Source organism: Mytilus galloprovincialis, chromosome 8 (assembly GCF_965363235.1).
Source record: "Mytilus galloprovincialis chromosome 8, xbMytGall1.hap1.1, whole genome shotgun sequence".
In the NCBI taxonomy this organism is placed as follows: domain Eukaryota; kingdom Metazoa; phylum Mollusca; class Bivalvia; order Mytilida; family Mytilidae; genus Mytilus; species Mytilus galloprovincialis.
This window is the reverse complement of record NC_134845.1, coordinates 24,461,147-24,475,906: the sequence shown is the minus strand read 5'-3', so window position 1 is coordinate 24,475,906 and position 14,760 is coordinate 24,461,147. Positions and strand designations below refer to the sequence as shown.

Genomic DNA, 14,760 nt, shown 5'->3' with positions numbered 1-14,760 from the left:
CAGTCGTCAACAAAAGATAACTTGAAAAGTACAAAGATGATCAACAAATTATAGGTGGATTTATACACAGCTTTAAAAAAAAAACCCAGATAAACAAATATACAGATGCCAACAAAAGACAGCTAGTATAACACGCAGCTTTAAACAATTAATAGCTCAAAAAATACACAGATTAAAAAAATTAATAGGTGAACAGATACACTGTATTCCACAATGGACAAGAGGGCACATACACAGCCTTTAACAATAGACAGATGGACAAATGCACAGCTTTTAACAATAGACAAGTACACAAATACTCAGCTTTAAACAATAGACAGGTGAACAAATACACAGCTTTTAACAATAGACAGATAGACAAATACACAGCTTTAAACAATAGATTTGTAAACAAATGCACAGCTTTTAAAAATAGACAGGTGAACAAAAACACAGCTTTTAACAATAAACTTTTCTTCTAAAGTATACAAAAAAAAAAACAAATATTAGTGACAGTGCAAGTTTATCCTATCGCCGCGATATAGCCTTTTTGTGCTAATGCGGCGTAAAGCAACCAACAATCAATCCTTCGAATATCTAACACAGTTAAAGCAACAATTCAAATGAATTGGTATGGTGTTCTTCTTCTGGCTTATAGTTATCAAAAAGTCAGTTTCTATGTATAGTTGTGTTTTTTGTTCTCCTCTTATAGTTGAAGCGTTTCCCTGTTGTTGTTTGCAACCCAATTTTTTTTTGTCTAAATCAATGTATGACTTTTGAACAGTTGTATACTGCTGATGTCTGTATTTATTGGCAATAACAACATAACAATTGTAGCATTTGTATAAGGTCGATACGAGGATATATACACCTACAGAAGTACATCGCCCTCCGACTACATCATCAGTCAATATGCTTCTTACTGATTTAGTCCTGTCAAGAAAATATGGCCTTTAATAGTTTGATGAATTTCAATTTTCGATACTGACATGCCAGCTCCAGACATCAATAAAACTGATTGCAAGATTATGTCTTCATGAAAATGAAAAACAAGCATAACCCTTCCGTTAGTGGTTTTTGGACCATCATAAAATATATGAGAAGACATAACCCCTATCATGCCAGCAACTTGTTTTATAACGAATGTGTTTATTTCGGATGCCAAAACCCTATATCATGTGGATCATTATTAATACCAACATATGAGTTCTAAATGACCTAACACCAGCATCGTTACTATATCCCTTCTGAAGAAGTCTGTTTAAAGATTTGGATGAATACCGACATTATTGTGCTTTGTAAAGAATAATAAAAGACTAGATGTGAAATACCTGAACATATAAGATGTGTGCATGTCGATTTATATTTACGAATGATGTCCTTGTACCAATGATAACATTTAGTAAATGGTTTGACTAGTTTGTGGTATCTAAAACCCTTGTGCAATAAATTTGCAGTGAAAATATATATTCTAATGCTCGATAGAAGTTATTTAATGATAGGCAAAATTGACTTCCATTAAAGTAATGGAATAGTTTCTTTCTTTCATTTATGTTTTATTTGTTTTCCTTCAAACAAAGAAAAACAGAAAAAAGGTAATCAAACATGGTTTTGTTGTTAGCTTCTTAAGTGGTAACATTAATATCTATTACTTTTCATTCTAAATCTCACAGGTTCAAAAGAGCAATAACAAAGAAGTCAATCAATACCAGATTCTCATTACTTTATTAATAAGTTACTGTATGAAAAATGTTTGCAAATTGAACTTAACCGTTATTAAGAGGACATCGTTTACTTCTATTCAAACAATGTTGTTGTCGGTATTGTTAAATTCACTCATTATCATTCCCCAGATGCTTGATATAAAACAAACAAAAACCCACTAAAATTCGTTTAGAATACGATATACTGTGATGACATTTGTTATCAACGCTAAAAAGACGCTTATTGATCAGGACACTTATGTTTAAGCATTATCATAACGTACAATGATTGATTATATTAATCTTAGTAATGTTTTGGGACCTCATTAAGATAGGTTTGCTTCTGACACAAAACCTGCTTATACAGAGTTATGTGGAAGAGCGATTGAAAATCGACACGGCTGAAATGTCGCCATTAGCTGAAGTTCACAGGTCATATATCGTATTCCTACCCAAACATAAAGGATATATTATGCTATAGTTGGGCCAAAATGTTAGAATATTTGGTTTGCAATTCAATGTTTTCTAATTTTAGCTGATTTGCTTGCTCTTCTATTCTCTTATTCGACCAACACTGATGATCCTACGTAGGGAAACGGGCGTCTATTGAATCATATGTATTATATCATTCAACTTTTAATCTTAGATTAATTGGTTATGATCATTAAGTTTTCATTAAATGTTTTTTAATAAAAGAAAGATTGACATTTTGGTTTAATCATATATGTATGAACATATTTGTAACATTTCATTTAATGTAAATTTTATATTTCTCCATTCCAATGACTAGTATCTCATTATGATTTAATATACTGTGCATACTATCAACTACACACGTTTTTGCTGTCGTTTTTGTCAGATAATTTGGTTAAACTGTTTGCATTAACGACTTATTTTATGTTATTTAGGATTTTTTTTAGTGAACTGTTCTGTAAGTTAGCAATGTATATTTACGCCAGCGTGGCTGCTGGCTCCAATCTATTTTTACATTTAACAATTATATTAGTTTTGGCTGCTCATAAATATAACGGAACTATAAACAACATTTATACGAGTGTGAGGTTTGCCTACCGGCAAAACCAGGTTGAATTAACCCTTTTTTTTTTAAGAATAAATGTAAATTTTGGGAATATGACACATGTTTGTCATTCATTCCCTTGGCTGACACTGCTTAACGTTTGCATTTGTCAGGTTTTATTGAGCTCACGCTCCTTTTGATATACCTTTGAGTTCTGTATTACTAATTAATAATTATAATAATAATTCCTATTTAACATTAAATATCATTTTTGTCTACTTTTTGCTCGCTTTTTCGTGAAACCTTTTATAGTAGTATATAAATCTAAGTTAATCTTACCTTGCATTGACGTATAAGTTGTTTTATAAACTTGACAACATATTAGTATTAAAAGAAAAATATACCATTTGACATCCTTTATAATGTACCTTATACATTCGTTTAAGCTTTTGATTCGTAAAACTGGCACTTAAAGAAACTTTAGAACTTTAAATACTGAATAAATCGAAGGGTTATGAATTATTTATATTTAGTCATATTATTATGTACTTTTGATATATCTGAACTATTTCATCAAGTGAATATAAATAAGGGTGTATACTTTGATGAAACTTGGAGCCTATTTCTTCTTACAAATTTTGAATAGATAAGTATTTCTCTTTAATAATTTGAATTGATAAGTGTTGATATTAAGACCGAGCTTCAGTATTTTTTACGTATTACATTTTTAATGTTAAAATTACTCCTGACAAACATTAAAAGAACTGTTGCATGTAGCCCCTAATTATATTTTGTTTCATATTAATTGCAAATACAATCTGGTTTGTTAAAAGGTTAATATCTATGATACGAACATTTTCTCAATGAAACGCTTTTAAAATACTAACTAGTCAGAAACAACAAATTGTGTTGTTTCATACATAAGATTTGAAAAAAATTTGTTTCATATAATTATATTAGTATGTGTTTTCTGCGAAAAGATTGAAAACAATCTTAAATTACACATGCCCTCTGCTATTTGGCCCTTTCGAATGACAGCAACCATCTTAATCTATAATTGACTTTCTTAAAGCAATAAAATGCCATTCCTATTGAAATGTAAAAATGAAAATCATCAAAACCATCAAAATCCAATTTGACATCCGTTTTGTCAGCAGAAACTGTACGTTTAAAGTGTTACTTCCTGTACCGAATTAATAATCGTATTCAAAACTTAAACACAGACATTTGTTGAACGGTTCTTAAGTTGTTGCACAAAAAAACGTCGAGCCATCCGCCTGCCGTACTATCACCAAAAATAGTTGAATTTTCTCTCAACAGATACCGAATAGCAACTGACGAGTGAAACATTCCAATATTAATCATCTACTATGCTATAAACCTACAGTGTAGATGAAATTGATAAATAGATACATTAGTCGACTAACACAATGGTTGAGAGATCCTAAGTGTTGGACTAGATAAAGACGGAATTGCTACTATGTCACATTAACTTGGAATCATGATCGTGCTTAAATAAGGATGAAAAAACTTTTACTACACAACTGCACATCTGACATCGTATTTCTAAACTTAAGCAGTATAGTTTTGCTATTTACATTTGTAGTCTATATAGCTTTAAAAAAAACTGTTCATACTCATTATCATTCTGGTATCAAACAAATATTCTTAATACATGTAGCAAATCGATTATAGAATATAATTCCTGATAATTATGATATAACATTTACATAAATCTTCAGCTTAAGAATGTTCGCTACTCTGTTTGTATATAATTAGCTTTTTAATAGACTCTAACAAATTGATAGTATATAAATGAAGGAATTTAAAAAGTGAAAGGTTCATGTCGTCGTTTTGTAGATATTTTCAATTTACAATTTGGAGGTAAATGTTTTCTTCATACATTTAACATTGGTTCCTTTTGAAAAAAATATTTTTCAAAACTGTTTGTTGAACAATTATGAATAGAATAAAGAAGCGTTAGCGGGCAAAAGTTCCACGTCATGGATACAACTATAGAATCACAAAAATCTCACAGAAAGTCAAACACAAGAATAGTGAACATTTTCTTTTGATAAAACGAACTCACATCAACAAAAACAATACAAACCGGGACGACTGAGTAAGGAGTCAGTTCATATTGCACTTTTAACATGCTTATCATAAACGAAAAACCTAATCTAGGGAAACTTAAGTCACAAATCGTATGCCAAGAGATAAAAAATTGATAAAGGATAGGTACATTAAACATGGATATAATTGGTACAGATATTATGCAAAGGTCAATCATATTATGATTAATTCGTACATCTTCAACGACATAACTAAAGCTTTCCATTACGAATAGCATTTTAGGAACTGCCTTTCTTCTAAAGACGAAAAGAGATAACAATAATTAAAATTCTTGATATATTTTTGAAAGTAAGACTGAAAATGTGTATTAGTTTTATGAACACTGTACATATCAAAATCAGATTTTGATGTCAATGTACTAACATTTTTTCCAAACGAATATCTGATTTATTTACAAAATGAAATGAAATCGTTCGTAACCAGAAAATAACAAAACATGAAACGCCAAACCGTTTTATTCAATTAATAATTTTCTTTTATAGATATGTTTTTCATCTTAATTTAACGGTATAACAAAAGCGAAACCTTTACGACATTCATTATACGTTCAACCAAAAGCATGATTGACGCAATTTAATTTTCAAGGCTGACTTTGTTATTAACAAATTTGATAGGAAATGACAGGGCTGACAAACACTAGGTCAAATAAATAAAGTCCAAGTAACGACATTAAAAATAAATGTGCATTTGCTATTTGATCTTTTCTGCCAGGCGAAAAAATAGTTCCTGTTATCAAAAAGTATGCAGTCTCTTTTAAGCAATAAAAAATTGTCAACAAGCATTCAATACTTGTAATGATTGTTTTGTCTTGATTTGTTTATTCGGAGCATAATCAAATTCCATCTCAAGATTAGTTCTTCAAAAGACGCTTTATATTATTGAATGATTTACAACCCATTTGATCGAGGAAAATATATAACATTAATGTAGAAACATCACTAGTATTCATACAGTTGCAGAATTATGTCTCTTAGTTTGACTGGAATGTCTTTGCTTAAACATAGAATGCCAACAAAGGAAATAATGGTTGATAATGAAAATTTATATTATATATGAGCAGCCATTACTTTTTTAAATAATAGTCCATCTGTGGCATTAGTAATCATTCAGGTTCGAAGCTTTTACGTAGCTCCAAAGATAGGACTCACAATACAAGGAGTGTTGACAGGTAACTAATTGAATCAATTATTCGGTTCTCACTATTAGCCGATTTCTATGAATATCACAATACCAAAATATCACAGTGACTTTACCAAATACAAAATTTTCCGTTATTTTCAGCTATATATATTAGTCATTTGAATTTTTTTTCCATCATATGAAACTTAACATATATCCACAAGTTAAAAATTTCACAATGCCATACAAACATATCTAACAGCAAATTCGACAAGATTAATCAACCAGTTGTAGTTTAACTGACCAACAGTTTTTCTACCTTTGGGCGATGGGGGCATATTTCTGTCTAGATTCATTTGATGACAAGGCGCCAAAAACTCTTAAATTCCTACAACCAAACTGGTTCGTTCTCTATATTGATCTCCTATGAATAGGAACCGATTTTACTAAAATCTACTGAAAATTGTTTTCTTTGTTTTTCTCCCTCAAATTAAGTTAACTATTTGTGACAAGGATCTTTTTATTAATTACTTTTGATCGTTATCCTTTTTACATTTTTTGTTACTCTCTTATCCATTATGGTGACTTTTCATCTGACGGCTGTGTATTTCGTATTCAGCTTTCATTACAGCCTCTGAACCTTTAATATTAGTATCTGAAGGATTCTCATGTTTTACATCTGTTCATGAGTTTGTCTTTTGTTCCCAGTCATCAACCTTTGATTTATATTCACACACGTCATTTATCGAGAAGCTTCGTTCAAAGAATAAGGCATTTTATCGAATGCTATTTATACTGCTTGTTTTCAAGGTGTCCTTTAAGAAAAGCATCTTTAGCTACAGTTTGATTAGAACCATCTGCCAATTCTGAGTAACCATTTGTGGCTAATTCCTAGACTTAGACCCAATGTTCTCGAGTGCATGGTATACAGATTATATAAAGAGTAAACAAGGACTGTTAATTAATTCAAAAAATGTTATAATTTTCCTCGATTAGCTGCTTGCACAAATACCACAAAACCATCATTCACAAAGACTTTAACAATACAGCAGATATATGATATGTACTTGAAATAATTGCTTTAAATATCAACACAATAACTTTAACGCTTTGAACCTTCTTTATTTTAAATACCAGTACTTTCATTGTTGAAATACTACTCAAGTATCAGTTATTCCCCATAAGACAGATTTTATCAGTGAGTAAAAATGTAAACTATATTGAATTTGATGTTATCGAATAAGCCTTGTGAAACGACCATCACTATAAAATATTATATTTTAATAATATGTCATAGAACTAGTTATGATATATCACATATATCTAAATGTTTTTCATATAGAAAGATAAATGAATGAAAATGATCTTTTCTAATTTCTAAAATTGATATGTATTTCGTTTTTTAGAAACGTATTAATGGAAATTAGGTCAATCACGTCAACATATAAAAATAAACAAAATAAACAAAATACAATCGCAAAGTACTGAAATATGTGTTTTCTTATTGCCAATAGCAGATTCAAACGTAAACACTAGATACTACATGTACCAAACAGCAGTGATTCAAACCTTGTCCTATCTTTGTAAATTGATATCGACTATTTTGCACTCGGTAAACAATCTTCATTAACATTTAACATGTTCAATACGTTGAATTTCATTAAAATGTTAGGAGATTGAATTAAAAAGACCTATGTATGGTAGATTACATTATACAGCAGTAGTTTAAGGCACGAAACATACCAACTACACGCAACATTAAGTCATCTTAGCAAATGATTATCTTTTTTAGATTTAGATTATATTAAAAATATCCCATGAAACATAATGAACATGTAATCTAACCCTAACTCTTCTCTACACGAGTCACTAATTAGATAACTCTTAGATGTAAAAGTGAAAAAAACTGTTATATCGGAATACTAACTGATATAAAAGAATTACGACGTAAAGATATGAAGATTAAACAAGTCATCTGAACCTTTGAAAATAAACAAAGGACTAATTTTTATCAACATCTCCTCAAAATATACATACACTTCAATAAATTGAGTGTTATTCGCAGATTGTAGATATTTCAACATTAAATTGCATTTTTCATTTCAAGTTCATTTTAATTGAATCGTTATATAGCATAATATTAGTAACAGCAATAGATTAAAGGTTTCTTTCGTTTAGATTCTAATTAAAGAAGAACTGCAAATCCTACTGTAAAATTAAAAAGGAGGCGTTGAAACAACTCAGTCGAACAAGAACCAATTTCAAATAATATTCCTAATAATTTAATTGCTCTTTCTCATCTTAAAGGAAGAAAAGAAGACCTGGTTTTTATTCCATACATCATAAAATTAAGATCATCATATTTGACATTTATAATGGTAGAAAAAAAAACCAATAATTTACAAAATTTCCCGCAAAAAAAATCATTCTATTATTAAACCCAAAAATCGTTAACTTTTTTTTTCAGACGTTTTTCGTTTTTATTTTCCTGCATTTGCCCTGAAATCGACTTCCATCTTCCGGTCTCGTTTGTCATGAGACTTTGATTAAAATATATTTATCAGTCTATTAAAATAAAGAAAGGAACACAATACCAATTTCAGTTTCAATAATTCTTTGATATGAAAAATACGTAACCTGTTGAAAGCGTTTCTTTGTTTACATTAAATATGACGTCATAACTAACATAACGTCACGACTAAAATCCCTTACAACAGAACCGAAATCAGAAACGTCACGATAATTCCGTTTCTTTTTTGTTTTACAGATTTTGAAGTTAAAATTTGTTTAAATAAGAAATGTAATTCATACAGACTTCGTCCCCTTTTACAGGTAATGCCGGCCTCATATCATTTTAATAGAAAAAAGTGAATCATGATAAAAATGATGCCTATTTACTTGTTTAAATATTAATTCATACACCGCATTAGCTACTCATATTAATTTGACTTGCCAGAGCTTAGTGTTGAATGACATCTAAGATATAAAAGTATAAATAACAAATATGATAACACACTCTCATTCGATGTCATTTCCAAAAAAAAAACACTACAAAATGTAGAAGAATGACAAATGTTGAATTAAAAAAACAAGTATACCCTTTGGGCTTTATTTGCTTTATCAATATTCTAAAAGTCTTACAATGAATATTTATTTTAAGATTGTTATCAGTACAACTAGCTTAAATATTGATAAACAGTTTGTTTTACTTCTTGAATATTTAATAATTCGTGATCTTCTGACTGAATGTGGTGATTTACACAAAGTTACATGTATCAATACTTTATTGCAATGTAACTCTTGCATTCATTATTGCCAATATCCAAGCACCAGATCCCATGATGAAGAACACGACGATGAATACTGTTTATTTGATGTATTGGTATTTTTCCCAGTAACTAATGAATTATTGTCTTTAAGCTTAAATAGGTCAGCTTCAAATCCTTGCCTTTGCAATTTTAACAAACGTTATAGTCAAGCTTTGCAGTTATGCAGTCAAATGCACTTTATGAGAGTAAAGTTATTTCAAAGAGAATAAATCTCATAATCCGATCTAGTGAAACCTTCCTTAAACGTAATACTACATAGTTTATTAGATTTTATGCTGCTACCCGTTCCATGTACATAATGATGTATGCAATCATAATTAATCAGGTATTTCATTTATAATGGGAGTCAACTATTTTTTTTATTCTAATTCTCTTTTATCATTTTAAAACATTTTTAATATTTCAAACATATGCGCTGCAAATTACACAATTATGTCACAAATCGTTCAATAATACAGTGACAAGAGTAACAAAATGACTTTGCCAAAAATGTAGACATATACATTTAGATGTAGAAATCATAAAAACAGTTTCATATTGACATGTATCTTTCCCTAATGACTGTTATACATGCGTTTTAACTTCTATCATTTTAATCGTTTCTGTTTAATAAGTGAACAACACAGCTAGTAAGGGAAAGTTATTAAAGAGGGAAAATGATTGAATATGGAGGATAAGAAACAAACAAGAAGACCTATTTAATGCATTTTCCTTTTTTATCATTTCTCCCCCTGAAGTAATGAATGTACAGATGGGCTATTGCAAAGTTTAATAGAAGGATATAAAAGCGCGATTTATTCATTTATATATCTGTTTTTTAAATTTCTTTTTTTCTATTTACTTTTGCTGTGTGGAAAAAAGATCGTTTTGTGATTTACAGATTATTATGATAAGAATCCTGAAGAAGTAACACGTTTCGTTTGCTGTATCAAAAAAAGACTTTATATTAATATTGTTCATTTCAACGAAGAATGGTTACGTGATTCGTTGTAAAAAGAAAATGTTATTTTTTTATGTTCTGTATATATATATATATATATATATATATACATATATACACTTTATGGCATTACAATCGACATCTCAATGATATTGACCAATCAGGTAATTTGTCCCAAAGGAATGTTCATGTATGATCAATTAATTATCATTAATATAAATGTTAAATGTTAAAGTAATTAAACACCAATAACCCTTAGCGTGACATGGGTATACGGATCAAGGTTGTTTAATATAAACATATATATGATTATTACAGGGTTATTAACACAATCTCAAAATAGTTGGTTTAAATCATGTTTAATTTGATGACTGTTATTAAGGAAAATGGGATTGGAATGTTGTCCGTTTATAAATTTTGAAATTATTAAGAAACTAAGGTTTCAACTCCCTCAGGCAAAGTTGACTTTAGATGAACTTGGTTATCAATTTTAGGTATTTTTGTCATATAGCTTTTCAACGGTTTCTGTTCTTATACATCCTCGGATTTCAAATGTTTGGTTCATGATTAAGGTTACCGCTTAGGTCGCATGCAATAATTAAACGTGTTTTTATGCGATATATGTATTGTATAAATACAATGTCAGGATAAAATATAATCGCATGCAGATAGTTTGGAATTGCTTCGAAAGATTGTTTGTACTGTGCGTTAGCCGGACACAGGTTCTAAATACTTATATTGAAATTTCTTCTTTTTTTTTACAGTTTTGATTTACAGAATACCTATCGGATTGTAGTCTCACCTATACTATTCCCCCTTCAGTTTACTTTTTAGGTTGTTCTTCTTTATTCAATGTTCATTATAAAGTCAATAACTTGGTTTCTTCTTATAAAATGGATATTTGAAGTTGGGTAAGACTCAGAATAAGTAAATTGTTACATGATGACTTAAACTAGAAGAAAAACAAAGATAGAAAAACCACAATTTTGTCTCTCTTTAATCTACAGATGTGAAAAATAAAAAAACACATTCAGTATTAAACGTACTAAATACACGAACTATAAAATATTTCTTCGGAACAAGTTTAATACAATACTATATTTTAAGATGTAAATGTAAATGATTAAACAAATTATTAAATAATGCTTGTTTTTCGGAAGTGCATAAATTACCTTATAAAATATATATACAGCAGACCAAAAAGGATTCGGAAACTAGAATATCTTAAACTTGAGAAAAAGGTTTGCGTCGTTATCCACCGATATGACTGCCCGTGAATCACGATGGTACTCCAAACAGCGATGGTCACACTAAAGTGAGATGGTCCGTGCTAGAGTGCCTTCGTTAACACGATATTCTGCGTTGTTGACATTCTGGAGTTAGAACCACTTGAATGCGGAAGTATAGTAGTAAGCGTTCTAGCTACGCATTCGGTTTTCTGTGTTTTTTCTGGGCATAATAAGTATACTGGGCTCTAGTGGGGATTTATGTTACTATATGAATTTTCAGGCATAGTGTTGGGATGTAAACGTCGGGTCCATCGTGTGAGTGTTTACAAAGTATTAAGTAGAGTTCCTTCATTTTATCAAATATAAATTGTTCTCGTCTTCAAATTGTTGGCAATGACTCACTTCGGCGTGCAGTGCTTCTGAAGATTAATACTATAAGCACAGAACAATAAAACTTAGAGAGCATTGTGAATAATTAATTTCGTGATTAAAGTGTCCACACCAATCATTTGTGTAAACTACTTGAAGGGAAGTAAAATTTAACATATTTCTTTTTTTTTGGGGTGTCGTATAAAAGTTTGCAGCATATTTCCAAATATGATTTCACCAATATGCTTACTAAGTTCATATTTCGACTGTGTTAATTTGAGTGATTAAATGTCAGCTATTGGTATACATAGATTAGTCCATCTTATATTCATTGCATCAAACCATCTATGTCCATTAAATAATAAAGGTTGGTGAAGTGTACCTATTACAATTTTCTGATGTAAACAGTTTTATTATCTTAGGATATTAAATTGTGTAACAAAACAAATTTTGTGTAACAAAACAAATTTATATAAATGCTTTCACATGGGTTCTGTTTAAAATGATAATCGTATTACAATTTAACCCCGGAAACCCATTTCCAATATCATAGAAATGTATGACTTGTTACACCATAAAGTACGAACGAAAAGACAAATACGACATACAGAATAAAGGCGGGGTTCAACATGTTTGCTGGCGCTACCCCGTTTAATATTGGACAGTGGTGTAACAGCACCACATAAGTATAAAGTAAAAAAGTTAAAGAGGGCTCAATTCATCATAACGTGATCTTTTGCAATCGATGTAATAATAGAATGATATAAAGCACTTATCGTTCATTGCATAATTTATATTGCTTTTTTTTTTTTATTGTTTTGTACAAACATCAGGACGTTATTTTTCTCATTTGAATTGTTTTATGTTTGCCATATTGGGTCTTTTTTTTTATGCACTTTTTGATTGGCGCATTGTTTAAGGCTGTATGATGACATACAATTAATAACTTTTATGTTCTTTCGTTTCTAGCGAGTTGTTATTTTGGCAATCTGTTATATTTTCCCATATCTTAATTAGTTGGTTTAATTTTTCTATAAGATAGCAATATTTGTATTAATGAAGTTGTATTGATCAACCATGTCAATATTTGCAAGCAACTTTTTACATAAATAAGGCCGTAAGTTTTTTCGTTTGAATTGTTTTACTTTGTAATGTCGGGCCCGTTCATAGCTGACTATTTGGTTTTGGCTTTGCTCATTGTTGAAGACCGTACGGTGACCTATAGTTGTTACTTTCTCTGTCACTTTGGTCTCTTGTGGAGAGTTGTCTCATTGGCAATCATACCACATCGTTTTTTTTATATTTATAACTTAACTTTGAATTATTTGAGAGGACATCATGTAAATAAGGGATTATATAGTTTGATGTGTCGGTACTCTAAACTCACCAGCAATTTTTGTATGGACTAAGATCTCTAGATACCAGAAAAGCTCGAGTTCAACCGATTAATCGAATTTGGTAAAATATGTTGTCAAGCGTATATATATATGATTGTTTTGTTATAAAATGTCGAGAAATTAAGGAATATCTGAGGAACAAACATGTGCGCTATATGTTGTATTGTTTTGGTTTTAATAGCGCACATGATTGTTAACTGTTAGCTGTTCATTCTTTAACCCTTTGAAAGGAGACAATTTATTTAGGCCCTATTGACCCTGAAATTATATTTTTGTATAACATAAATACACAACACCATAGTGAAGCACATCACCAAACATAAACCCTTTCTATAATGAAAAGACAAAAAAGTACAATTAATTTAAGAATCTTCTATACAACATCGAACTTACCTTTCTCTAGATCGCTGATGAAATGGATAAATAGTAATGAACTTTAATCCAATCCTAAATATGGATTCCCTAGTTAGTAAGAAAATGTTTTGATAATATAAGTTATTACATGGTCTCATGACAGAATATTGATAAAGATTATAATCTAATGATTTTGATATGTTGCTTTTCAACAAGAGTTAATGGTGTATGAAATATTAACACTATTTTACACATATGAATTACAAACATTCGAGATGTAGTCTATACTACAAAAAGTATTTAATGTTTTCTTTCAAAAAGCTTTTGATATTATTACAATATTATCCGTTTATAGCGTCATTAATCTTTTAAAAATAGTTTAAATAAATATCATAACTATATCTTATCTTCCTTGTATGTTTTTTATACAAAACATTTTAATATAGAATAAACAATATGATATGATCAAAGTAATGATAAACAATAACTACAGTGTGGAAGCCGTAGATAGGTTTCAATGTCCAAGGTGTATTCTCTTATATTACCTTGGCCGTAATTGGACATTTTTTAAGTTGTGGGTCCGCAATGCTCTTCAACTTTGTACTTGTTTGGATTTTTAATTATTTTGATCTGAGCGTCACAGATGAGTCATATGTAGACGAAACGCGCGTCTAGGGGTATTTTAAAAATTAAAAGCTTGGTACCTTTGATAACTATTTACAGCAATGGTGTACATTGCAATCATGTGTTGTACAGTTTACTCATGTCCGTCTATTATTTCACTCTATGTTTTTTTTTTATTGAAATTCTTTTGGAGTCCATTCGTGTCGTTTTATATAGTCTTACGTTATTTCCAGTCAAACATCTAACATATATATTGATGAACACAGTGGTTGTCGAACAGTTATTATCATTTCTGTCTATTATAATGATATTGTTGGACAAAATATAAAATGAAAAACAAGTAACATTATATCACTAGGTTTTATCTCTAAAGGCCAATATTGACTTTACATAAGTTTTGCTATTTTTTTTATAGATAATTTCAATTATATATCTCATGACTTTTCGAAGTGTATATAAATAGCTTTGTAATAATTGCATTGCAAAGTTAAATCCGTACTTTATAAATCGACCAACGATGAAACAAGGAAGTATATATTATAAATTATGTCATAGACTTTGACAAT

At 29.8% G+C, this 14,760-nt stretch overlaps 1 protein-coding gene across 2 annotated transcripts in view; it reads right to left on the bottom strand.

The window, feature by feature from the left end:
• Positions 1-13,628, bottom strand: part of LOC143085379 (glycine receptor subunit alpha-2-like) — a 46,164-nt gene extending 32,536 nt beyond the window's left edge. The window contains exon 1 of one of the 2 annotated variants that reach the window (XM_076261669.1): positions 13,610-13,628. The gene's annotated coding sequence lies outside the window, so the exon portion shown is untranslated. Of the gene's footprint in view, positions 1-3,039; positions 3,121-13,609 lie in introns of those variants that run through there. The other variant, XM_076261668.1, reaches the window with a different exon arrangement.
• Between the last annotated feature and the right edge of the window lie 1,132 nt (positions 13,629-14,760).